Genomic DNA, 25713 nt, shown 5'->3' with positions numbered 1-25713 from the left:
TCCTCATCCAAGGACTCTCCGTCGTTGGGCATCAGTTCTGGATGGTAATCCAGGCTTCACAGAGGAAAGTTTCAGGAAAATTACACAGGAGGTAGAGGGAAGTGCCGAGCCTATCCTTGCATCTCTAATGTTTGATGAAATGGCAATAAAGAAAGATCTTGTGTGGGACGGTAATCAAATTTGTGGTTATGTAAATTTAGGACAGGGTTTTATTGGAAGTGATGACTGTCCCTTGGCCAGGGAAGCTCTTGTTTTTATGGTTATGGCTTTAAATCATAACTGGAAGATACCTGTTGGTTATTGCCTTGTAGATGGCACATCAGCTTCTATGAAAGCTAATTTAATAGAGCAGTATCTTAGGCAACTGCATGAAACAGGAGTCAGTATAGTAAGTGTAGTCTGTGATGGAACACCTACAAATAAATCTGTTATGCAGAAATTAGGTGTAACTTTTTCTGGTGATAACGTACAGTGCTGGTTCCCTCACCCATCTTTTCAGCAGAGAAAAGTGTATTGTATTTTTGACGCTGCACATATGTTAAAGTTAATGCGGAACTTGCTGGCAGAAAGGGAAGTTCTTGTTGATGGCACTATTCAAGGTGGTGACAAAAATAATATTAAATGGGAGTATTTTTGTAGTCTAGTTACTCTCCAGGAAAACGAGGGTTTACATGCTGCAAATAAACTGAGACGGCGACATATCTACTATGAAACCCAAAAAATGAAAGTTGCCCTTGCTGCTCAGACATTTAGCAGGTCAGTGGGTTGTGCTATGTCTTTCTGTAATGCATTAGGGTTTCAGGAATTTGCAGGATGTGAACCCACTGTTAAATTTGTTAAGATTATTGATTTAATATTTGATATTTTGAATTCCTGTCATCCATTGGGTAAAGGCACAAAATCTCCTATTTCCAGAAAGAACAGAGTAACTGTCTGCAATCAAATTAAGGACTGTATCAATTATCTACAACACCTGAAACGTTCAGATGGAACACTTGTTTGCAACTCAAATAGGAAAATGCCAATTCATGGGCTCATTGTTGATCTTGTGGCTGTTAAGGAGTTGGCTGAGGCATATGTTTGGAATGATGACCCTATTATGAAATATTTTCTGACGCGTAGGTTGAGCCAAGATCATTTCGAATTATTGTTTTCTTCTTTACGCTCTAGAGGTGGGAACAGGAATAATCCAAATGCTTTGCAGTTTAGGTTGGCGTACAGGAAATGTTTGATTGCACGTGTGCAGCCATCTGAAAGTGCAAATTGTGAACTTTCTGACTGTGATGTCCTTGTCCCTGCCAGTGGTATCAGTTCTCTTCAGAATACAATCGACAACAGATTTATGTTAAATGCACTGGAACTGGATCACGACTATTTTAGTCGTAACTATGATTCTATTAGTATATATGTTGATAATGTAGTTGAGTACATTGCAGGGAGTGTAGTTCGTCAGGCATCTAAGAAGTTGAAATGTTTACAATGTTTGGAGGTTCTATTGGCTAATAGCAGTACATACGGAAGCAGATTAGCAGTAGAAAAGAATGTGAATGGTTCTCTTGTGAATCCATCTCAGGATGTAGTAAAACTATGTAAAATTGCTGAAAAAGTTTTTAGAAATAATTATGAACTACTGGGAAAGCATGAAAGAAAATTAATGTTAAAACTTCGGACTGAGGTGTTAAGTTTGTTGCCGAATTGTTTATTTTTTGAATTTGATCATTTGTTCACTGCCGTGGAACCAGGTGAGGAATCTCATTATGCCTCGCTCATTAAATTAATTTTACATCAGTATTTTACCTGTAGACTGCATCATGTTTGTAGAAGCAGATCTGAGAAGGAAGGAGGAAAGCAAGTGAGACAGATGTTTACTAAATTAATATTATTTAAAGGGCAGTAGCTTGGCCTGTACCATGTGAAATGAGAGAGATTTTCTTTTTCTGTAATATCTTCTAGGCTTTTCCAATCTTTGTCAAAATACAGGCAAAGTTTATTAATTCTTTATGAAATAAACTGTTACCAGTCACAAGTTCTACAGAGGGATCCAAAAAAATGTAGACACTTTGATAGTTAATATCTTTGGAACAAATGACATATCATTGAGATTCTTGCACAGTAGCGTAGTCCATTGTATTCTCAACAGAATGGCGCAACAATCTTGGCTTGCGTTTTCCAGCAGATGACAGTGCAGCAATGAATGAAGTAAGATTGTCGTTTGAACAACGCAAAGCCATATTGAAGTGGTACTGGAAGTATGAAAACATGGAGGTACAGCGGCAATGGCGTACTCGGAAACCAACATGTACAGCAATTTATCTTATTTGGGATAAATTTGAAGCCGACGGTACTGTTCAGGATGTGCATAAGAAAAGGTCTGGCTGACCGAAAACATCAACAAATCCAGCTTCCAGCGCTGCTGTGTTGCAACATTTTACCAGATCACGTAAAAAATCTGTGAAGCAGGGTGCACGTGAAGGCAGGGTAAGGCATAGATATCAAGGATAATTAAATAAAAAACCACCTATTCAATACTTTCCACGTTTAATGTGGTTATTATCTACATGATTTTATGTAGACTCATTTGGTCAGGTACATGTTTCACCCATTATTTTGGGCATCTTCAGCCTGTAAACAACCTTTAGGTCAAGGTTTGGGACCTTTTTAACTAATATAAACATACTAATATATACACTATATACAACATATACATTATATACAAAATATACAAACATAAGTCAATACAGTAAAGTTTTTTGGTCCTAATCTATTTAATATGGAAAATGTCCAAAACTAAAATGGATCTTCTTTTCGGTGAAGAGGATTGCAAATCGGGGTTTATGTGACCCCTATATCATATTAAGTACTTGACGTATCGTGTCTGGTGACAGGATGTGTCGTCAACAATAAGTGGAGATTTGAACTGATTGTAGGTTGGTCAAGATTGAAAATATAAATTTAAATTGAATGTGTTTTAACTTGGCAGTTCTGGTTAACTCAAAATGTTCAAAACTAAAAATAAAATGAAACGGATCTTCTTTTTTCTTGAGAAGGGGTGATATTAAAACTGGAGCTTGTTTGACCCACGATTTTCATTTTCATGTTCTTGACGTAACTAATATTTAAATGTGTTGTCGTGTACAAGTGGAGATTCAAAAGCCGATTGTTGTAGGTAGACTGGTCAGAAACGTTGTGAATGAAACTGTTAGCGTCTTGACTTTGGGTCTCATGTAACGTCAAGGAATTGACAAGAGTACAGTATTTAGCTGTTTCATAGTTTTAGGCTGCTGCTTAATTGGGAAGAGACATCCTAGACACTTGATACAGTCTTGTGTGAAAATTGTTCCCGTTGATGTGTTGCTTGGTCTTTGGGAGGGATCTTACGAATATCTGTAATGAAGTAGAAAATAATTTTGAATTAAAAATTTTTTTGAGCACGCGTTGTGATAAAATGTATTAAATTAACACCTCTTAACTGTAAAATGACTTACTTGTTCAGTTAATACTAGATGGATCTGTCTGTTCCGGCAGCGCCTGTCTTGTCACCATTTCTATTCCTGGTGTTGTAATGGTGCGGTAATGGAGGGGCGGGGCATGGAGGGAGAGTGGGGGTAGGCTGGTCTATGGGCGTGTGTGCTGTTGCTGGAGGGGAGTTTCTAGAAGCAATATGGGCGGGTTTAACTTTTGGCATGATGGATGAAGCATTTGAGTGTGGAGATTTAAATAAATGAGGGATTTTGTTTTGATCTGAATTCACGATATTAATTAATGTAGGTGTTAATTCGTACAAAGGATTTTTAATTTCATTGACGTCGTTGAGATTTTTATTTTTATTGTAGGTTTGGTCTAAAAAGATGTGTAGGTTTTCCAGTTCATTCATTAATTTCCCTTTACCTATGCTTCTAATGATGGTAAGATCTTTCTCTATGGATGTAAAGTGATGGCCCGTTTCTCTCATATGTTGGCTCATCGCTGAGTACTTATTGTGTTTTTGAGCGTTATAATGTTCCAGATATCTTGTGTTAAAGCTGCGGCCAGTCTGTCCGATATAAGAAAAACCACATTGTGTACATGTTAGTTTATATATGCCGGACCTTGAATAATGGTTGCTATTGTGATTGACCTTGTTGTGGTTAAAAAACATGTTTCGATTAGTGTTAACTGTCCTGAAGGCTATATTGATATTGTGCTTCTTTAAAGTATTTGCGATCTGATGGACGGCTGGGTTGTTATATGTAAATGTGCGAAACTGGTTTTTTTAGGTTTTTCTGGGATGAGGTTAGTGGACAATTTAATTTTGATTTTATTAATCAAACGGTTGACCATATCTATTTTAAACCCGTTCAGTTGAGCAAGATTCCTTATGTACTTCAGTTCAATTTTTAAATTGTTGGGAGAAAGAGGAATTTTTAAAGCTCTATAAATTAAATTATAGAAAGAGGCTTGTTTTTGGGACTTGGGGTGTATGGATGAATTCATAATAGTTAAGGGAGAGTGTGTAGGTTTCCTGTATATTCGAAAATCGAAGGTATTATGTCCGCGTGTAATAGTTAAGTCCAAAAAGTTTAATGAGTTCCTAACCTCATCCTCTTTAGTAAACTTAACATTGGGGTCAATTTTGTTTAGGGACTCCAAGATCTCGTCACTATTAGTGACATTTTTGTCGAAAATTATGAAGGTATCGTCTACAAATCTCAGCCATAAACATACGCCTTTTATTTGTGTTATAATTTTTGTGTGTTCTATTGTGTCCATATAAATGTCTGCTAAGATGCCAGAAAGAGGGTCGCCCATCGCTAAGCCTTTTTGTTGGTAAAACTTTCCATTGAAAGAGAAAAAGTTGTTGCTTAAGACAAAATTTAATATCTTCATGAATTCTTCAATTTCCATCTTACTAAGGCCGCTGTGTTTATTGATATTATCACTGATAATTCTTACAGTTTCTTTGGTAGGGATGTTTGGGTACATATTTACGACGTCATAGGAGCACATTGAGTGATTGGGGCGCAGCTTAAACTTGTTTAAAATTTCGCAAAAAGTGAAAGAATTTTTTAAGGGTGTTTATTATTGAATACGTAATGTTTTTTTAGAAAGCCGTGAATGAATTTTGATACTTTATAGGTGGGGCTGTTTCTACAGTTTATGATAGGGCGTATTGGAATGTCCTTCTTATGAATCTTTGGTAAGGCTCTGGCTGTCGGAATACTAGGGTTCATGTTAAAAAGTTTTTGTTGTTCTTGGTCATTGAAAAGAAAGTTAGAACTTCTTATTAGAGTTTTTAGATTTCGCTGAATTCTCGTGGTTGGATCTTTGTTGACTATTGTGTATATTTTGTCCTTAAAAAAGCCTTCTGTTTTTTGAATGTATGTGTTTTGATCTAGGAGAACTGTGGATCCTCCTTTGTCCGCTTTTGTGACAATAATGTTGTTGTCGTCTATTTTCTTTTTTACGTTCTGGATCAATTTTTTGTGGTCGAAATTTGAATATGCATTTATTTCTTCCGCTAGTTTTGGTAGTTTCTTTTTTACCTCAAATCTGGTATCATTTTGTGTTTCTAAAGGGAGTTTAGAAATGTTAGCCTCGATCTCAGCTACTGTGTTGATAATATCCGTTTCTTTTTTCTTGCTAGGCCAGTTATGTTTTAAGCCTTTATTCAAGATCCCCATTTCTTCTTCAGAGAACTGCACGTCTGTCAAATTAACTACTGTGGGTGTATTGTTCTGTGAGGGAGCCGCTTTTTGCGTGTCTGAACTGCGGTTTGGTAATCGTGATTGGGATGCTTTTAATTGAGATAGTTTCTTGTCGAGAGTAACTTGCTTCCTATCCAATAAAGCAATCAGTTTATTGTCCACATGTAGCTGGAAAGAGTTCCATTCTAACGGATGTAAAGCCTGAGCTAACGCTAAATGAACTCTATATAACTGCAGATTTAAAAGCGACTTCTTTTTATATGACGCTTTAATTTCATTTCTTAACCAAATGTCGTTGACCTTGTTTTGAACTCTAATCAAACTTTGGTTAGATAAGTTTTTTCGCTGTGTAGGTTTCAAAAATTTTGGGATCAATTTTAGTTCTAGACACTGTTTTAGAAAGGCTATGTCTTTAGTTAGTTTACAAATCTTGACCTTAAGGTTGAAGTACCTATTTAAACGGTATTTTGCCTGGTTGGCTACCAAATTACAAGTAACAACTCTCATTATTGTTCCGTATTGAAGATGACGTTAGGCATAGATATCAAGGATAATTAAATAAAAAACCACCTATTCAATACTTTCCACGTTTAATGTGGTTATTATCTACATGATTTTATGTAGACTCATTTGGTCAGGTACATGTTTCACCCATTATTTTGGGCATCTTCAGCCTGTAAACAACCTTTAGGTCAAGGTTTGGGACCTTTTTAACTAATATAAACATACTAATATATACACTATATACAACATATACATTATATACAAAATATACAAACATAAGTCAATACAGTAAAGTTTTTTGGTCCTAATCTATTTAATATGGAAAATGTCCAAAACTAAAATGGATCTTCTTTTCGGTGAAGAGGATTGCAAATCGGGGTTTATGTGACCCCTATATCATATTAAGTACTTGACGTATCGTGTCTGGTGACAGGATGTGTCGTCAACAATAAGTGGAGATTTGAACTGATTGTAGGTTGGTCAAGATTGAAAATATAAATTTAAATTGAATGTGTTTTAACTTGGCAGTTCTGGTTAACTCAAAATGTTCAAAACTAAAAATAAAATGAAACGGATCTTCTTTTTTCTTGAGAAGGGGTGATATTAAAACTGGAGCTTGTTTGACCCACGATTTTCATTTTCATGTTCTTGACGTAACTAATATTTAAATGTGTTGTCGTGTACAAGTGGAGATTCAAAAGCCGATTGTTGTAGGTAGACTGGTCAAAAACGTTGTGAATGAAACTGTTAGCGTCTTGACTTTGGGTCTCATGTAACGTCAAGGAATTGACAAGAGTACAGTATTTAGCTGTTTCATAGTTTTAGGCTGCTGCTTAATTGGGAAGAGACATCCTAGACACTTGATACAGTCTTGTGTGAAAATTGTTCCTGTTGATGTGTTGCTTGGTCTTTGGGAGGGATCTTACGAATATCTGTAATGAAGTAGAAAATAATTTTGAATTAAAAATTTTTTTGAGCACGCGTTGTGATAAAATGTATTAAATTAACACCTCTTAACTGTAAAATGACTTACTTGTTCAGTTAATACTAGATGGATCTGTCTGTTCCGGCAGCGCCTGTCTTGTCACCATTTCTATTCCTGGTGTTGTAATGGTGCGGTAATGGAGGGGCGGGGCATGGAGGGAGGGTGGGGGTAGGCTGGTCTATGGGCGTGTGTGCTGTTGCTGGAGGGGAGTTTCTAGAAGCAATATGGGTGGGTTTAACTTTTGGCATGATGGATGAAGCATTTGAGTGTGGAGATTTAAATAAATGAGGGATTTTGTTTTGATCTGAATTCACGATATTAATTAATGTAGGTGTTAATTCGTACAAAGGATTTTTAATTTCATTGACGTCGTTGAGATTTTTATTTTTATTGTAGGTTTGGTCTAAAAAGATGTGTAGGTTTTCCAGTTCATTCATTAATTTCCCTTTACCTATGCTTCTAATGATGGTAAGATCTTTCTCTATGGATGTAAAGTGATGGCCCGTTTCTCTCATATGTTGGCTCATCGCTGAGTACTTATTGTGTTTTTGAGCGTTATAATGTTCCAGATATCTTGTGTTAAAGCTGCGGCCAGTCTGTCCGATATAAGAAAAACCACATTGTGTACATGTTAGTTTATATATGCCGGACCTTGAATAATGGTTGCTATTGTGATTGACCTTGTTGTGGTTAAAAAACATGTTTCGATTAGTGTTAACTGTCCTGAAGGCTATATTGATATTGTGCTTCTTTAAAGTATTTGCGATCTGATGGACGGCTGGGTTGTTATATGTAAATGTGCGAAACTGGTTTTTTTAGGTTTTTCTGGGATGAGGTTAGTGGACAATTTAATTTTGATTTTATTAATCAAACGGTTGACCATATCTATTTTAAACCCGTTCAGTTGAGCAAGATTCCTTATGTACTTCAGTTCAATTTTTAAATTGTTGGGAGAAAGAGGAATTTTTAAAGCTCTATAAATTAAATTATAGAAAGAGGCTTGTTTTTGGGACTTGGGGTGTATGGATGAATTCATAATAGTTAAGGGAGAGTGTGTAGGTTTCCTGTATATTCGAAAATCGAAGGTATTATGTCCGCGTGTAATAGTTAAGTCCAAAAAGTTTAATGAGTTCCTAACCTCATCCTCTTTAGTAAACTTAACATTGGGGTCAATTTTGTTTAGGGACTCCAAGATCTCGTCACTATTAGTGACATTTTTGTCGAAAATTATGAAGGTATCGTCTACAAATCTCAGCCATAAACATACGCCTTTTATTTGTGTTATAATTTTTGTGTGTTCTATTGTGTCCATATAAATGTCTGCTAAGATGCCAGAAAGAGGGTCGCCCATCGCTAAGCCTTTTTGTTGGTAAAACTTTCCATTGAAAGAGAAAAAGTTGTTGCTTAAGACAAAATTTAATATCTTCATGAATTCTTCAATTTCCATCTTACTAAGGCCGCTGTGTTTATTGATATTATCACTGATAATTCTTACAGTTTCTTTGGTAGGGATGTTTGGGTACATATTTACGACGTCATAGGAGCACATTGAGTGATTGGGGCGCAGCTTAAACTTGTTTAAAATTTCGCAAAAAGTGAAAGAATTTTTTAAGGGTGTTTATTATTGAATACGTAATGTTTTTTTAGAAAGCCGTGAATGAATTTTGATACTTTATAGGTGGGGCTGTTTCTACAGTTTATGATAGGGCGTATTGGAATGTCCTTCTTATGAATCTTTGGTAAGGCTCTGGCTGTCGGAATACTAGGGTTCATGTTAAAAAGTTTTTGTTGTTCTTGGTCATTGAAAAGAAAGTTAGAACTTCTTATTAGAGTTTTTAGATTTCGCTGAATTCTCGTGGTTGGATCTTTGTTGACTATTGTGTATATTTTGTCCTTAAAAAAGCCTTCTGTTTTTTGAATGTATGTGTTTTGATCTAGGAGAACTGTGGATCCTCCTTTGTCCGCTTTTGTGACAATAATGTTGTTGTCGTCTATTTTCTTTTTTACGTTCTGGATCAATTTTTTGTGGTCGAAATTTGAATATGCGTTTATTTCTTCCGCTAGTTTTGGTAGTTTCTTTTTTACCTCAAATCTGGTATCATTTTGTGTTTCTAAAGGGAGTTTAGAAATGTCAGCCTAAAAAATTGACCCCAATGTTAAGTTTACTAAAGAGGATGAGGTTAGGAACTCATTAAACTTTTTGGACTTAACTATTACACGCGGACATAATACCTTCGATTTTCGAATATACAGGAAACCTACACACTCTCCCTTAACTATTATGAATTCATCCATACACCCCAAGTCCCAAAAACAAGCCTCTTTCTATAATTTAATTTATAGAGCTTTAAAAATTCCTCTTTCTCCCAACAATTTAAAAATTGAACTGAAGTACATAAGGAATCTTGCTCAACTGAACGGGTTTAAAATAGATATGGTCAACCGTTTGATTAATAAAATCAAAATTAAATTGTCCACTAACCTCATCCCAGAAAAACCTAAAAAAACCAGTTTCGCCACATTTACATATAACAACCCAGCCGTCCATCAGATCGCAAATACTTTAAAGAAGCACAATATCAATATAGCCTTCAGGACAGTTAACACTAATCGAAACTTTTTTTTTAACCACAACAAGGTCAATCACAATAGCAACCATTATTCAAGGTCCGGCATATATAAACTAACATGTACACAATGTGGTTTTTCTTATATCGGACAGACTGGCCGCAGCTTTAACACGAGATATCTGGAACATTATAACGCTCAAAAACACAATAAGTACTCAGCGCTGAGCCAACATATGAGAGAAACGGGCCATCACTTTACATCCATAGAGAAAGATCTTACCATCATTAGAAGCATAGGTAAAGGGAAATTAATGAATGAACTGGAAAACCTACACATCTTTTTAGACCAAACCTACATTAAAAATAAAAATCTCAACGACGTCAATGAAATTAAAAATCCTTTGTACGAATTAACACCTACATTAATTAATATCGTGAATTCAGATCAAAACAAAATCCCTCATTTATTTAAATCTCCACACTCAAATGCTTCATCCATCATGCCAAAAGTTAAACCCGCCCATATTGCTTCTAGAAACTCCCCTCCAGCCACAGCACACACGCCCATAGACCAGCCTACCCCCACTCTCCCTCCATGCCCCGCCCCTCCATTACCGCACCATTACAACACCAGGAGTAGAAATGGTGACAAGACAGGCGCTGCCGGAACAGACAGATCCATCTAGTATTAACTGAACAAGTAAGTCATTTTACAGTTAAGAGGTGTTAATTTAATACATTTTATCACAACGCGTGCTCAAAAAAATTTTTAATTCAAAATTATTTTCTACTTCATTACAGATATTCTTAAGATCCCTCCCAAAGACCAAGCAACACATCAACGGGAACAATTTTCACACAAGACTGTATCAAGTGTCTAGGATGTCTCTTCCCAATTAAGCAGCAGCCTAAAACTATGAAACAGCTAAATATTGTACTCTTGTCAATTCCTTGACGTTACATGAGACCCAAAGTCAAGACGCTAACAGTTTCATTCACAACGTTTTTGACCAGTCTACATACAACAATCGGCTTTTGAATCTCCACTTGTACACGACAACACATTTAAATATTAGTTACGTCAAGAACATGAAAATAAAAATCGTGGGTCAAACAAGCTCCAGTTTTAATATCACCCCTTCTCAAGAAAAAAGAAGATCCGTTTCATTTTATTTTTAGTTTTGAACATTTTGAGTTAACCAGAACTGCCAAGTTAAAACACATTCAATTTAAATTTATATTTTCAATCTTGACCAACCTACAATCAGTTCAAATCTCCACTTATTGTTGACGACACATCCTGTCACCAGACACGATACGTCAAGTACTTAATATGATATAGGGGTCACATAAACCCCGATTTGCAATCCTCTTCACCGAAAAGAAGATCCATTTTAGTTTTGGACATTTTCCATATTAAATAGATTAGGACCAAAAAACTTTACTGTATTGACTTATGTTTGTATATTTTGTATATAATGTATATGTTGTATATAGTGTATATATTAGTATGTTTATATTAGTTAAAAAGGTCCCAAACCTTGACCTAAAGGTTGTTTACAGGCTGAAGATGCCCAAAATAATGGGTGAAACATGTACCTGACCAAATGAGTCTACATAAAATCATGTAGATAATAACCACATTAAACGTGGAAAGTATTGAATAGGTGGTTTTTTATTTAATTATCCTTGATATCTATGCCTAACGTCATCTTCAATACGGAACAATAATGAGAGTTTTTACTTGTAATAAGGCAGGGTAAGCCGATTAACCATGCGATGAATTCTGAAGGCTGTAAAGTGGAAAGTGTACGTTCCAAGATCGTTGCACGCTATGAACGAGGACGACCCGGATCGAACGATGGAGTACTGCGAGTGGTTTGAAGGCATGCTTCATGAAGATAAACGGTTTGCAGGGACGATTGTCTTGTCAGATGAGGCGCAATTCAAACTGAACAGTACTGTAAACCGCCACAACTGCGTGTACTGCGCTTCTGAAAATCCTCACGTTCACGTGGACAACATGTTAATCTACCTGGTGTTAATGTGTGGTATGGTCTGTCATTGCGCGGTTTGATTGGCCTGTTCTTCTTTCAACGTACCGTAACTAGTGAGGTGTATCTTCATGTGCTACGAACATAAATTTTGCCTGCCTTCCAAGAGGTGTTTGGAAATGAAAGATATTACCTACAACAAGATGGCGCTCCACCTTACTACCACAGAGATGTCAGAGCCTACTTGGAGTATTGAGTACTCGCCACGGCCTTCAGACCTTACAACTCTTCTGCATATGGGGGATGTTGAAAAATGAAGTTTATCGATAGAAGCCAACTATACTGAACGAGCTACGAGAAGCCATCGAGGCTTCCTCATCCTGTGTGGCTATCAGACTGGCAACCCTGACGGCCATAGTTCGGTCAGCAGTTCAGTGGCATCGACGTTGTTTGGCTGGTAATGGGGGTCAATTTGAACCTGGAAAATGAACTTACCTCCATGCAAGGATTGTAAGGTGTGTCATTTTGTTCATTAATATTGACTATCAAAGAGTGTCTACATTTTTCTGGACCCCTCACTCTGAAAAGGTTTGCTCAGTCTTTGAAATACATAGGGGAGTAAATCATTTAAGAAAACGTGTGGCTGGAAATAGATTTTATTATTTTATAAGAATAAATTCATGTACAAGGCCTTTCCTAAAAACATGGTTATGTTTATAACATTATTTATCTTTTGAAATACTTTGAATCAATAATGGCTCCATCAATTCAGTAGAGCGAATGTGTTTACTTCTCATGACCTTTTTTAACAGAGACTCATGTTTTTGCTCACTTTCATCTTTGAATCTGTAGTTTCTTAAACCATACACATTAACACAGTACCTGTTCATTTCCTTGACCGTAATGTGTGTGAAATTAGAAAGTGCTCTAGATTTCTAATAGTCAAACTTTGAGATTCAGCTGATTGAGAAACCGATTGTGTGTTTTCTTTGCAACTCTCTTAGCACTTTCATGCACTTTTATTGGCAATGTTCTGCGACTACTTTGGCATGTTTTTGTTATTCCAACAAGTTGATTTTCACACTTAAATTATTGTTGCCTTTGAGAGTTATACGGAGTATTATGCTGAGGATAAGTGGATTTAATTGGCTTTTCAATATATAGGGTGGTTGTTAACTAAGTGAACCAGGTGCATTAGCATTATAGTATTGGCCATACTGATAAATAATTCCATATTCCTCACTGTTGTCAGTTTAGCAGCTGCCGAAATTAGCAAATCAATCACGTCATGGGCAAATTCAAATGGGCTTTAGGAGAAGGTGTTACTAAATCTGCACATGGTTAAGACCAGTTTGACAGCACCAGTTGATGAATCGATGCTGACAGGACGGCGGTCGATACTGACTAGGTTTGCGTTACAGTGCGAGTCCATGTCCACTACTGCTTAATGAACATTTTCTATTGCCCCTCAGGTACCAATGATGAGAAATCATCATCAAAGACACACACACCATGGATTCAGCTGGTGTCACTTTAGCATAGTTGCTACGGTGCGATACTGTCCGCTCAGAGTTTCAGGGTCTAATTCCTCCCCTAGCAAATTTTTTTCTTCGATTGGTGCTTTCAAGCAGTATCAAGTTGTGTGGAGATTTAGCGACTCTGCCTCGCATAGCCCATTTTAATTTGCTTGCGAAGTGACCTTCAACAGCTGATAAAAGGACTACATGAGATACTGAATTACTTTTTTCAAAATATTTATCAGGTTGACCAACATTCAAATGCTCATGTTCCCGGTTCATGTTGTTTTCGACCACCCTATGGTGTATCTCATGTATTTACATCCCATAGGCATTGCCTGGCAGCAGTATAAAGTCTTACCAGAATGCTTGCAGGGAATGAAAAACATTGCACCCATGAGGAGCTGGATATTGTATGTCTGTCACCACCTGATCTTTTCCTCTTTTTTTGATTGCCTTTGTCACACCGACACAGATAGGCCTTTTGGCGTCGATGGGATAGGAAAGGGTAGAAGCACGCGGCTGTGAGCTTGCATCCGGGAGATAGTAGGTTCGAATCCCACTATCGGCAGCCCTGAAGATGGTTTTCCGTGGTTTCCCATTTTCACACCAGGCAAATGCTGGGGCTGTACCTTAATTAAGGCCACGGCCGCTTCCTTCCAACTCCTAGGCCCTTCTCATCCCATCGTCGCCATAAGACCTATCTGTGTCGGTGCGACGTAAAGCCCATAGCAAAAAAAAAAAAGGAAAACAAGAGAAAAACCATCTTGTGGGCTGCCAGCAGTAAAGTTTGAACCCACTACCTCCCAAATGCAAGCTCACAGCTGCGCGTCCCTAACCGCACGGCCAACTTGCTCAGTCCCTTTTTCCTTTTCGTGCTTCCTGTATTAGCTTCACTTATTAAAACAAGAGCAGAAATTTCAAGTAGCCTGGACACCAGGCACGTCATTGCCACAATGTGGTCATCTAATTGCAGTCGAAAAGACTGTTACCTCAAAGCCAAGTGTAACCGAAAACATGCCTGTTTGATTGAAATATTGCCTTTACTTGATTTTCTAGTGAAGAATCATGTTTAAAATCAAAGTAACCTCACAAGTTGAAAGTCCTTAATAAGCTGAAAATAATGCTTGCTGTACATTACTTTTTTTTTTTCAAATAATATTTTTGGGAGAAAATATTATTTGAATGTTCGCTCCACGTGTGCATTTAACAGTTGGTTATTGGCAGGTGTAATATAATTTTTTGTTTGTAAATTTAGTGTATGTATATTTGAACTTTCATGTTTGCTGTAATATTTTCATTCTCTGTAAATATTGTATTGCTGAATGTACTTAATGCTAGAGTATTCTGATTGCTTTTGTAATTAATTATTATGTATATATATAGTTAACGTCTGTGTAAAAATACACACCAATCAAAAAATATTCAGTATATACCAGATTCTGTTGCTTTCAAGTAGAACCGATATCATATTGCTTCATGTGAAACATAGAATAATAAGTACAATGAAAATATACTCAATAACTTAGGATCCAGTGAAAATTAAAACACTTGGTCTGTAACTAAACCCCACAAATTAAAGATAGTTTTTAATGCATCCACAAGTCAATAGAGTGTTTGTCCTCTACAAACCCTGTGGCACTCTTGAATGCAGCAGGACATGTTCAGTACCAAATTATTGAACATTTCTTGAGGCAAACAATCCCACCTCTTGATGGCAGCATGTTTTATGACCTGAATCGTTAGTGGTGGATGTTGATGGTTTGAAATTCCTACTCTAAGAAGGGATCACGCATGCTTTATGCAGTTCCTGTCCAGGGAAGACGCTGGCCAGTCCATTCTGCCGATCACATATCCTTCCAGCTATGTTCACAGCTGCTGCACGATGTGGACAAGCATTATCGTCTTATAGAGTAAATACATCTCCTACAGTCTCTGCAAAATGACTTGCTATGGGTTGGAGTGTGTTGCATTGTACACATCAGCCGTCACGTAGAACGTGAACCAGCGGTGAAACAATGCCTGTCCAGGATAGCGCCGAACCTCCAAGATGTTGGTGACATTCTACCGAGAATCATTCATTGTAACATTCCTCTCTTGCCCTCCACACACGCGGGGAGGTATCATCAGGGTGTAAACCAATTCTCACTTCATCAGTGAACCACATTCTGGATCATTGATCTCGTGCCCAAGTCTGATGTGCTTTAGCCCATCGAATGCAATCCACCATGTGGAGGAGTCCTGAGGGGGTTATCTTGATTAGTTCCCCACCATGGAGTCTTGTGCACAGTGTGGGTACTTATAATAACTCTTCTGTTGTCTCAAAGCTCGTGTCACAGAGTAGCAGCTGTGTGTATACGGTGTTTCCATGCTTAAATTCATATATATTGCTCTTGAGGTGGTGGTATTTGCATGAATGGCCTGCGCAGTGCCCATCTGTTACTGAATGGGGGTCTTGGAACTTTTCTCGCAACTTGGAACCAACACTTTGATTCATGTCAACAATGTTATCATCAGCTTATCTAGTGTGATACGATCTGCCGTAGACAGTGTAGGATGAGGTATTTCAGTTCATAGAAGCGAGTCACACTGACAAGTTTGCTTGTACGCCACTTCAGTTCTAGTGTACTGGGTTTGTTTACCAATTCTTAGTCAAATGCCCCTAGCTGTGAAGAAGGCAGGGCTGCCATGATTCAGAGGTGCCAACTATTTTGGATTGTCCGTAATTATTACGGATTTCACCTCACAATAACGGAGTTACCGTCAAAGGGGAAATAATTACGGAAAAGCTGACATTATGACGAAAAAATAATTTTTGACGGAAACAAAAGAAAAGGAAAAATTTTGAGTCCTTTCGAGCCTTTCTCCTAAATCGACTTTATTTCAGTGCTTGTGAGTTGGCAACGTTACTTATTCGATCGTGACTTCCTTTTGCTACCCATAAGCATTGTAAAATTAATTGTGAATGAAGGAGCTCCTCTACAAATCCTTCAGTAATGTTGTATTTGCTGTGTTAAGTGTACCTGACAGTTGACAGAAAGATCTGCACTGCACTGGTATCGCTTATGGTTCAGAAAACGAAAATGTCATCACAGTTGGAAGGATGCTTCAAGAAAAACTACACTGAAAAGCAGCTGCTGCGTGAGAAACAAGCTACAAGGAATGTTTTATCATAGAACCAACAGGTTGCGTGCAAATGTTATTGTGTAATATGATATACTTTTCGATAGATTGCTAGAGGGAAGGGCAAAAGGGGTGTGTCATTATCAAGAAGGAAGGCGTATGCTTTGGACTTGACTCGAAATTTTTCTTGGGGGCGGAGGGCAATTACTGATAATCCACTTCAAAGTTGGCACCTCTGATGATTTAAATAATGTACGTTATAATAATTATGTTGTGTGACCTCCGAAGAGGCCTGATGCAGGTCTTTTAACTTGATGCCTGTTAGGCGATTCGCGTGTCTGCAAGAATGGGGCCTTACCTATGATGAATTCTAATGCTAGAGATGGCACACACATGCCCATCCCCCGAATCATGGGAATTAACTGTTGAAGGTGAACACCCCGGACCCTTTGGACCATGCTAACTATTTAGTCATGGAGCTGGACAATCCATTGCCAGTCACAATTTTTACTGAATCTTCTTCACAATGTATTCCAGTCTAACCATAAATACAGCATAAATTGGTAGGTAAACTGCAAATATCCTTAACATTTTTGATGAGTATATTATGATTTTTTTCCCTTTATGTAATAAGCAATTTTGTATTGTTACTGCTTTCTAAAAATATATTAGAGACTTTACTGTTTTCCTAATGAAGAAAATTTTGTACTGTTCATTTTTCCTGCACCTTGTGTCCTTGATTCATCACCACACCCATTTGTTTTAGGTCCTTAAAATACTGATGAGCCTGTGCGTGTGGGTAGGTTGTCAACTGTTTCACAGTGTCAGAATCAGGATTAAAGTTCATAACCTTCGTTCAGTAGATTCCAGTCATTTTACTACTGTTGTAATTCACATTTTACTTTGAAATAAGTTCACGGTCCAACTAACACCTGTCTTGGAATTTGCAATATGAAGCAAGCAAATATCTTCCTCTTTCTGAAAAGTACTTTTTGCTTGGACATTGACTGTCTCTGTGACATTCTCTATGTAAAACTAGCAGTATCTTGTTGAAGTACTAGATAGGTGTACCAAATAAAACTGCATCTCTTTATTAATATTTATACATACATGCAGACAGATATGTCAGTTATAAGAACACAAGCTGACTGACTTACTTTCTCCTTAATACATTACATTAAAGCATATTGATCAACACAGAAAATGTAAAAATTTCACAAGACTCTAAATCTCATGATTTCAAGATCATCAAGCTACAGTTTCATTCAAAATCTTGCATGTTACTGGCTCAAGATTTGAAGGGCAGCTGCAAAGGTGAGTGAAAAACTTATGTCAAAACTGAGCCAACAGGCAAGGCTCAAAATGAGCAGCATGTCACTACGATAAACAGTGCCGGTACAAAGCTATAAAATATGAAATTATAAATATGTTACAATTATGGCCATCAGTCTGATGACTTCTGCTTAAGTGGTTTGGTATTTGCAGTTAACTAGGGTAAGTAGTAGGAAGGAAACAGTCAATGTATTAGCAGATTATTATAAAGGCACCATGCTTTCACTGGGGATGAAATTGGAATTCATTCTAATCCATTACATGATGTTATGTGGTCTCTGGAGAGGCCAGAAGCAGGCAGGACTTTCTAGCTTATGCTCATGGGCGACTTGTGCATATGCGTATGACGAAGGTAGGGATAGGATGAAACCCGGTGTTGGCACTTATCTTACTCCTATCAAGGGGTCTGAGCGAGCCTGACATCCCCATCCAACAGATGAGTCACCATCAGCAGAATCATATGCCCTCACTCAACATATAAACTGCTCTAAATGCAAATTAATGATGATTGAAATTAAGGTCTCCACAGCTAGCACACCAGTAGTTGGATTGGTTCATCATGATCTGTATTGCATTGAAATAAATGTAGCCTACCAAAAAGAACTATAGATGAAGGAATTTTTGTTCCTGGCTCAAAATGGTTTTACATTGATTTAACATGGTAAAAATGTCATGGTACCTGGGACGTATTTACAGTATGTACTATAGGCCAATATCTGAGATACACTGAGAATCTAACCCCAGATCAGGTTTGATATTTGTCTGATAGGCATTTGTCTTGTCCATCAGTTCAACATCATCGCTTGTAAGGTTGGTGGTATATAGACAGCACGTGTAGGACTTGGGTAAGCATGGCAAGAGTACCCATTTCTGCTACTGATCATATTCAAATTGTGACACGGATGTGAAAGTGTGTGTCGCTAGTGTTCGAGTGAGTGAGAGTGATTTCTTCAAAATTTTAAAAAGTTTCAGGGAGAAATAAACTGTTGCTGGTCGACAAAGTGAAACAACTCGCTGGAAGAATCGGTATTTGTTGCTTTCAGCATGTCATATGCCCATGCTACTGCCACCATATTCCATCAGGATCATCAGAGATGCACGTGAGTGAAGGTGTTAGATCGCCCAAATGGCAGCTTCCCTATCAATAGTATACCTAGCCATTTGTCCAATGTTTTCAAAAAACTTGGAAATTTATTGAACATTTCCCTTTTGCCCGAGTCCTAATGTGCCGCAAATTTCACAACTTTGAATGTATGAGCGACAAAAGGTTGCCTTTGTAATAAACCACCTAAATCATGACCAGGCAATTTATAATGTTTTAAAAGATAGGCCTATGTCTGTTTAATAGAGTTAAATATAAAACCATTTTTCTGGAGAACTTTAAAATGAACATGAAACGCCAGTTTTACTTGCGAAGAAGAAAGTATATTCCATATTTTGTAAAATAAAAATACATTTACGAGTCGGTTATTGACAGGCACGAGGTATCAAGAGGTGTCTTCTTTCTAAATCGTTGGGCTGGCCTAATGTACATTTAATACCGGTAATAGGTTTATTGCGGGGCGCGCGGCTGTGAGCTTGTATCCGGGAGATAGGGGGTTCGAATACCACTGTCAGCAGTCCTGAAGATGGTTTTTCCATGTTCACACTAGGTAAATGCTGGGCTGTACCTTAATTAAGACCACGGCCGCTTCCTTCCAACTCCTAGGCCTTTCCTGTCCCATCGTCGCCATAAGACCTATCTGTGTCGGTGCGACGTAAAGCCACTAGCAAAAAAAGGTTTTATTGCAGCTAATGTACATTTAGAGTTTATCTATTTCGTACCTTCAGTGATTTTTTGTTCTATTATTTTCATTCTCCGTGCGTTGTAATGCTTAATGACAGTGTAGGCCTAATCTGATTCCTATTGTAATTATGGAACCGTACTGGAAATTCATTGATTTCTCTTCTTTGTTTAATGCGTAATTATGTATGCACTTGCAGAATACATTATGCTCCTTTGAGTACTTTCGCAATGAAGAAATTGTGACGATTACTTTTCGTGCACTTTGTGTTCTCAATCACCAACGAGTTGTAGCTCGATCGCCACGCCCACTTGTTTTGATCGCTAATAATATGGCGGACGCGGCGTTCAAGAAGATTCAAATATGGCGGTCGAATAGCCACTCTATAGTCCTCTTTCTAGCTCGTTGGTTATTTGCTTTACGTTCCACTATTGACGTCAGAAAAGTTGAATGGGGCAGCCACGCGGTAGGATGTTGAAGCTGCAACCAGGGGGGTGACACTTCATAGGGAGCGTCCGAAGCAGTTCTGAGATGGGCCAATCGATCTCCGCCAACTAATGAAAACTAAAATTCTCCTTTAGAGGGTTAATTTAGAAGGTAGAGGTTGGCATTACACATTCAGTCGCGTGGTACAGCAAATTCAAAACACAACACCGTTATCGTTGCGCGCGAAGGGACCTTGGTCGTACGGTATGTAATAGTGCTTGTTAGACGAAAATTTGTTGAGATTCTTTCGCATTGAACGAGATTTTTGATCCAGTTTTTCGAGAGTATGGTGTGAAATTATAATTATGCGCGTTCTTAGTGTGAAGAAATAGTATTATGATCATGAACGTATTTCACAATGAACTAGGCCTACCTAGTTGTTGCGAGTAAACGTCTGTGTGATTGTGCTTCTTACCTGCTGTTTGGAATAAATAAATTCAAAATATAAACTGTGTGCATTATGCTGTGTTTTACTTTCATCCTTTCCTTCTAGTGTTTTCCATTCCCATACATAAAAGTCGTGGAAAGGGTTCAACGAACGAAAGAATGAGGTTATGTTAGATCGTGATTTAGGCAAGTATGGGCGTTTTGGGGTTTTATATGAATTGCATTAACATTTTCAGTAATCATTGTTGCATTTATCACTTAATAGATGTAAATTTACATTAAAATGCGAACGGTGAAACAACGATACAAGCTAGCGTTATAACTGTATTGCCAACATACAAATACGGTAATTGCAATTTACTTTTCAAGTAAAAGACACGAGAGAAGCTTTAGATACAACTTTCCTACCGAAATACAATCATTATCTCTATCACAATTAAAATTTTAACAAAGTAACAACTATCATCATCGTGTTTACTACGAGGTACTATCGTGGGATTTATTTCCTTATGTTGGCAGAGAGAAAGTGGCCACTGTAGCTTCCATGACCTGTTTTCTCAGCCAACTTTATTATACAGGAGTGACGGATCTATTTCTCTTATATGATCCTTGGCTGCAACATAGTGACCACCGCCGTCTCAATCTCTATATACTGCCTGCTCTATGCTATGCGGTTAACATGCTTCTCAGCGTGAGCTCTTAGTGTCACAAACCTCCGGTAGGGGCGCCAGCTAACGCACCCAACTTACCTCCGTACCCACGTTGTTGAGTTTTAATGCGTTTGCATCGAGCAATTATGTGTGTGTCTCTGGTTGTAAAATGATGAATGGTTGTGTTCCTCTCTGTACAGTATATCATAGGAAGAAATCCGAATTCTTCAGGTGAGGATTTCTGAAATCTCTCCCAAGTAAAGAACTTGGGGAAAATTGGCTTAAAGTTATCAAGGCAAGCATCAACCAAGGGTAGTCAATGGATTCCATCCGATTATACTTGTGTTTGTAGCCTGAATTTTAGAGATGGAGATAAAAGAAAAAAGTAAAAGAAAAATATATTGAAGCCAGAGAGCGTGCCTAGTCGGACTTCGAATTATCCCCATTACCTTCAAACCAGAAAAATAGCTCCACGAAAGACCAGACAGCGACAAGATATTTCTTCGGAAGAAATCTTGATGAAACAAGCTCTTCAACCGCGCGAAATACATGCGAACAACGACGTCTCAATTAAAATCAATATTCAAACGAGTAAGAATGACAGCAGTGATCAGAAAATCAGACCCCCTGTGGGTGGGGGCAGTAGAATAACACCCACGGTATCCTCTGCCTGTCGTATGAGGCGACTAAAAGGGGCCCCAAGGGCTCTGAACTTTGGAGCGTGAGTTGGCGACCACGGGGCCCTCAGCTGAGTCCTGGCATTGCTTCCACTTACTTGTGGCAGGCTCGTTACTTTCATCTATCCTATCCGACCTCTCTTGGTTAACTCTTGTTCTTTTCCGACCCCGACGCTATTAGGTTTGCGAGGGCTAGGGAGTCTTTCATTTTCACGCCCTTCGTGGCCCTTGTCTTTCTTTGACCGATATCTTCATTTCTCGAAGTGTCGGATCCCTTCCATTTTTCCCTCTGATTAGTGTTACATAGGGGATGGTTGCCTAGTTGTACTTCCTCTTATAACAATAATCACCACCATCATCACCTCAGAAAATCAGACAGTAGAGGCTCCGATTGAGAATTCTGAGACTGCGATGACAGCTGATGACTAACCATAATGACGTTGTAAGACTACAGAGGAAATTCGAAGACAACCCAGAAATGGATCGTCTGGATAAAGTAAGGGAAGCAGCTAAATGTAATGAAAAAAAGGCCGTTCATCTTTAAAATCAAATCCATAATTTTCACAAGACAAAATCCACGCGCTCAGAACAAATTACGCGGTACTATGTGGCGTGGGGAATAGTATCCCAAACGGTTAAGAATATGGCAATCTAGTATCAGCTCCGTCACAAAGTATTCTGGACAGGTATCCTAAATGGAAAGTGTTGATAGTGTTTGTCGGGATTTCCCAATTAGTGAAGGAAAGACGTAGAGCTGAATGTAAAACTCTCAGACCAACAGAAAGGAGTGTAACAATGATTGCCGATTAAATGGCTAACTAGGTACGACTCCTCTACGACCGAACCAGTGACAAGTTCGTTTGCGTGGTCAGTGTTGAAGGTGTATGCGGCATGGATAATGATAAATCTCCTGCTCTCGCGAATAAACTGTTGTGTTTTCTTATAAACGGACTTTCCTCATTAAAGATTTAAGTCTCCGATCTATGCCTTTTAGTTCAAAAATTATTAATGCTGTTGACTGACAATCATAGAGCCAATGTTTAAACATTTAGGAGAGGGAAAAGTGAGAACGTGTGTAACTCGTCCATTCTATTCTAGTCGTAAGCTTCTTTTCAGTTTTCACTATTACCATTTGATAAATGTGAGGTCCCAGTTCTTAGATAGTGAAATGACAGCAATGGAATCATCACCTCCAAATATGTGAAAGAAGTTCATCACCTCCAGAGAGACTTGACATCCAAGCCTGTTCGGTATTACGAATAAATAGAGGAATTTGGAAAATATGAATGTTCTGCTGTACAAATATTTCCCTAGTAGTCACTGCTGCTATTCGCTTCATGGAATAAAACCATGCCCGTCTATAAATACATGTTTAGAGTTTTCATACGCGGAATCGATGGAATTTGCAAATTTTTCACATTTCACGACGTCATTGACACAACTTAGAACATTCGGCAAAACAATCCAGATTGTGTGCATTTCTATTCACCAGCAGATAAAATACTTACAATTGTTGAATGCTGATTTCATCGAGTACGTTAAAATAATTCAGTTAGAATCGAAAAGTGAAAAACTGAAGTGTCTGACTAATGAGACGGCAGATGCTGTCTCGCCAACTGTGAAATCTATAGTGGAGTGTCTCTTATCTGTTACGAAATCGGTTATTTTATGTTCTCACTAGATGATTTTCTGGAGACGCAATAGAAGCTCTATTTAGTGCTGTGAGATTAGGTGTTGGATATGACATGACTTATGCACGCACTGCGTTATGTGCTATAAAACGTATCCTGAAATCTGGTCATGAACAAAGGGTCAGTGAAATAGTGCACTGCTGGTAAATAACAGTAAGAAAAGGACTGAAAATGTGCTCCGTTACTCGTGTCGAGAAAATTCTGAAATTTTTATGTACCATGAAGTAGTGGGGTGATCCTAATATAAGTACTGTAACTGGTAAGATTGTATAAATTTTACGTATCTATATCTTAAGCCAAGCTCAAATGTGAAATGTTAGTTTCTGTATGTGCCTTATCTTCTCAATTAGTAACGTGTTAAGGATTATTTTTCCTTTTTTTATTGGTGTTGCAGACGAACTCTCATTTAACCAACATGTGCTCTGGGTGCGGTAAGTGCTGCCATCTGCAATGTCGCGGTAAATGCAATTTTCGCGGCACAGAGCAGGCAGTATATAGAGATTGAGACGGCGGTGATAGTGACTGGTGAGATTTATTTACATGGCGAAGAATTGACGTCGTGATGGAAACAGAAAAGAATTTGTGAAATTTGAGGCGGTATACGGTTGCAAATCGTATAAAACGGATGCGAAATCTCTTCACTACTTTCCTGTACAAAAAGTTCAGAGAGAAAGATGGGCTTCCGCGCTGCCAATTGGAAAACGCGTTACAAGATACATGACAGTGTGCAGTCTGCATTCTCATGAAGACGACTTCTTTCCACAGCGTAGGTACCGGTACTGTTCATTGTACTCATTGATAGTTATTGTCTCTAATTTGTATTCACAAAGATTTAGCTACATCAAAAATACTGATAAACTTGTAGCCTAGTACTTCTGTGCCGCACATAGAATGTAATCCGCTCTTTGTAAACTTCTTCATATGTGTAACAGCAGTCAGTAATTTAACTATCTACATGTGAGTAATATATTTAACTGGTAGTAATTAAGCACTGCATTTAAATTGCTTATAAAATACTTCTATCAATGAAAGAAAATATGTAATATTTTGCCATCATAATTTTTTTTTTTTTTTTTTTTTTTGCTATTTGTTTTACATCACACCGACACAGAGAGGTCTTATGGCGACGATGGGATAGGAAAGGTCCAGGAATGGGAAGGAAGCGGCCGTGGCCTTAATTAAGGTACAGCCCCAACATTTGCCTGGTGTGAAAATGGGAAACCACGGAAAACCATCTTCAGGGCTGCCGACAGTGGGGTTCGAATCCACTATCTCCCGGATGCGAGCTCACAGCTGCACGCCCCTAACCACACGGCCAACTCGCCCGGTCATCATAAATTAGAAGCCATAACCTAATTATTTGGTAGAATTGGACAAACCAGGTATTCTTCAACCCCAAACAGCTGCGACTGTAGAGGTTATAGTACTCTTAAATTATAATTTTCAAACTTTGCTCTGCATATTCTGTAGGTAGTTAGAACCGACAATAATAAGTATAAAAATTATAAGTTCTAACTTTTGTGCTGATGGTAAAAATGGAAGATCATTAAGATTATGTGGGCTGTTCCAACACAAGTCTGTATAAAGCCTAGGATTTATTTGCTTTACAACATTTACTTAGTAGAATTATTATTTTATTTCTTCCCCAAGATTACAGTTTACGAAACAGGTAACTCCCCCATCCCCTGGCTAAGGCTTTGGCATGGACCAAATATACAAGAAATTACTCCATAACCTCTAATAGTGGAAAATTACAGTAGCTTAACTGTTAAGGTGAATTAGCGTGTCAGCGGTAACATTTCGCTGACAAACCCGCTTTACATGTACAGTTGCACTTCACATTTTCACCCCCTTTGTTCAAGACAACATTCACTTTGTGGGGTTTTGAATCGATGTGGGATGATTAAACAAAACGCTACAACACCAGTTTCGAAACTTTTACCTACACAAATCAAGTATTTACGCTTGAATATTTCTTCCCCTTCCACTAATGGACGCGTGAAATCTCCGACAACTCTCAACAGTTGCGCATACGACACCAAAGACATTTTGAACTCTTAATAAATCCTACAGACGCACACTCGATCACTGTCGTGTTTGCTTCCCGTCACTATCTCACCGCCATATTGGAAACAGCTGACAGTAAGCTCCTCCCCCGTTTCGGACGTCAATAGTGCTATTAAAACAATGTGCGCGTTCTGACAGTTCGCAGCACGTGGCGCCGAAAAAAGGAGTGGGAGCGCTGTGTTGCCACATGATCCGGCAGGAGTTACTACATCACAGTTAACATCTCTCGTTCTGCGCTAGGCTCTGCGGAAAATAATATCCA

This window comes from Anabrus simplex, chromosome 5, assembly GCF_040414725.1.
Source record: "Anabrus simplex isolate iqAnaSimp1 chromosome 5, ASM4041472v1, whole genome shotgun sequence".
Taxonomy (NCBI): Eukaryota; Metazoa; Arthropoda; class Insecta; order Orthoptera; family Tettigoniidae; genus Anabrus; species Anabrus simplex.
Note: the sequence above shows the minus strand (reverse complement) of the source record.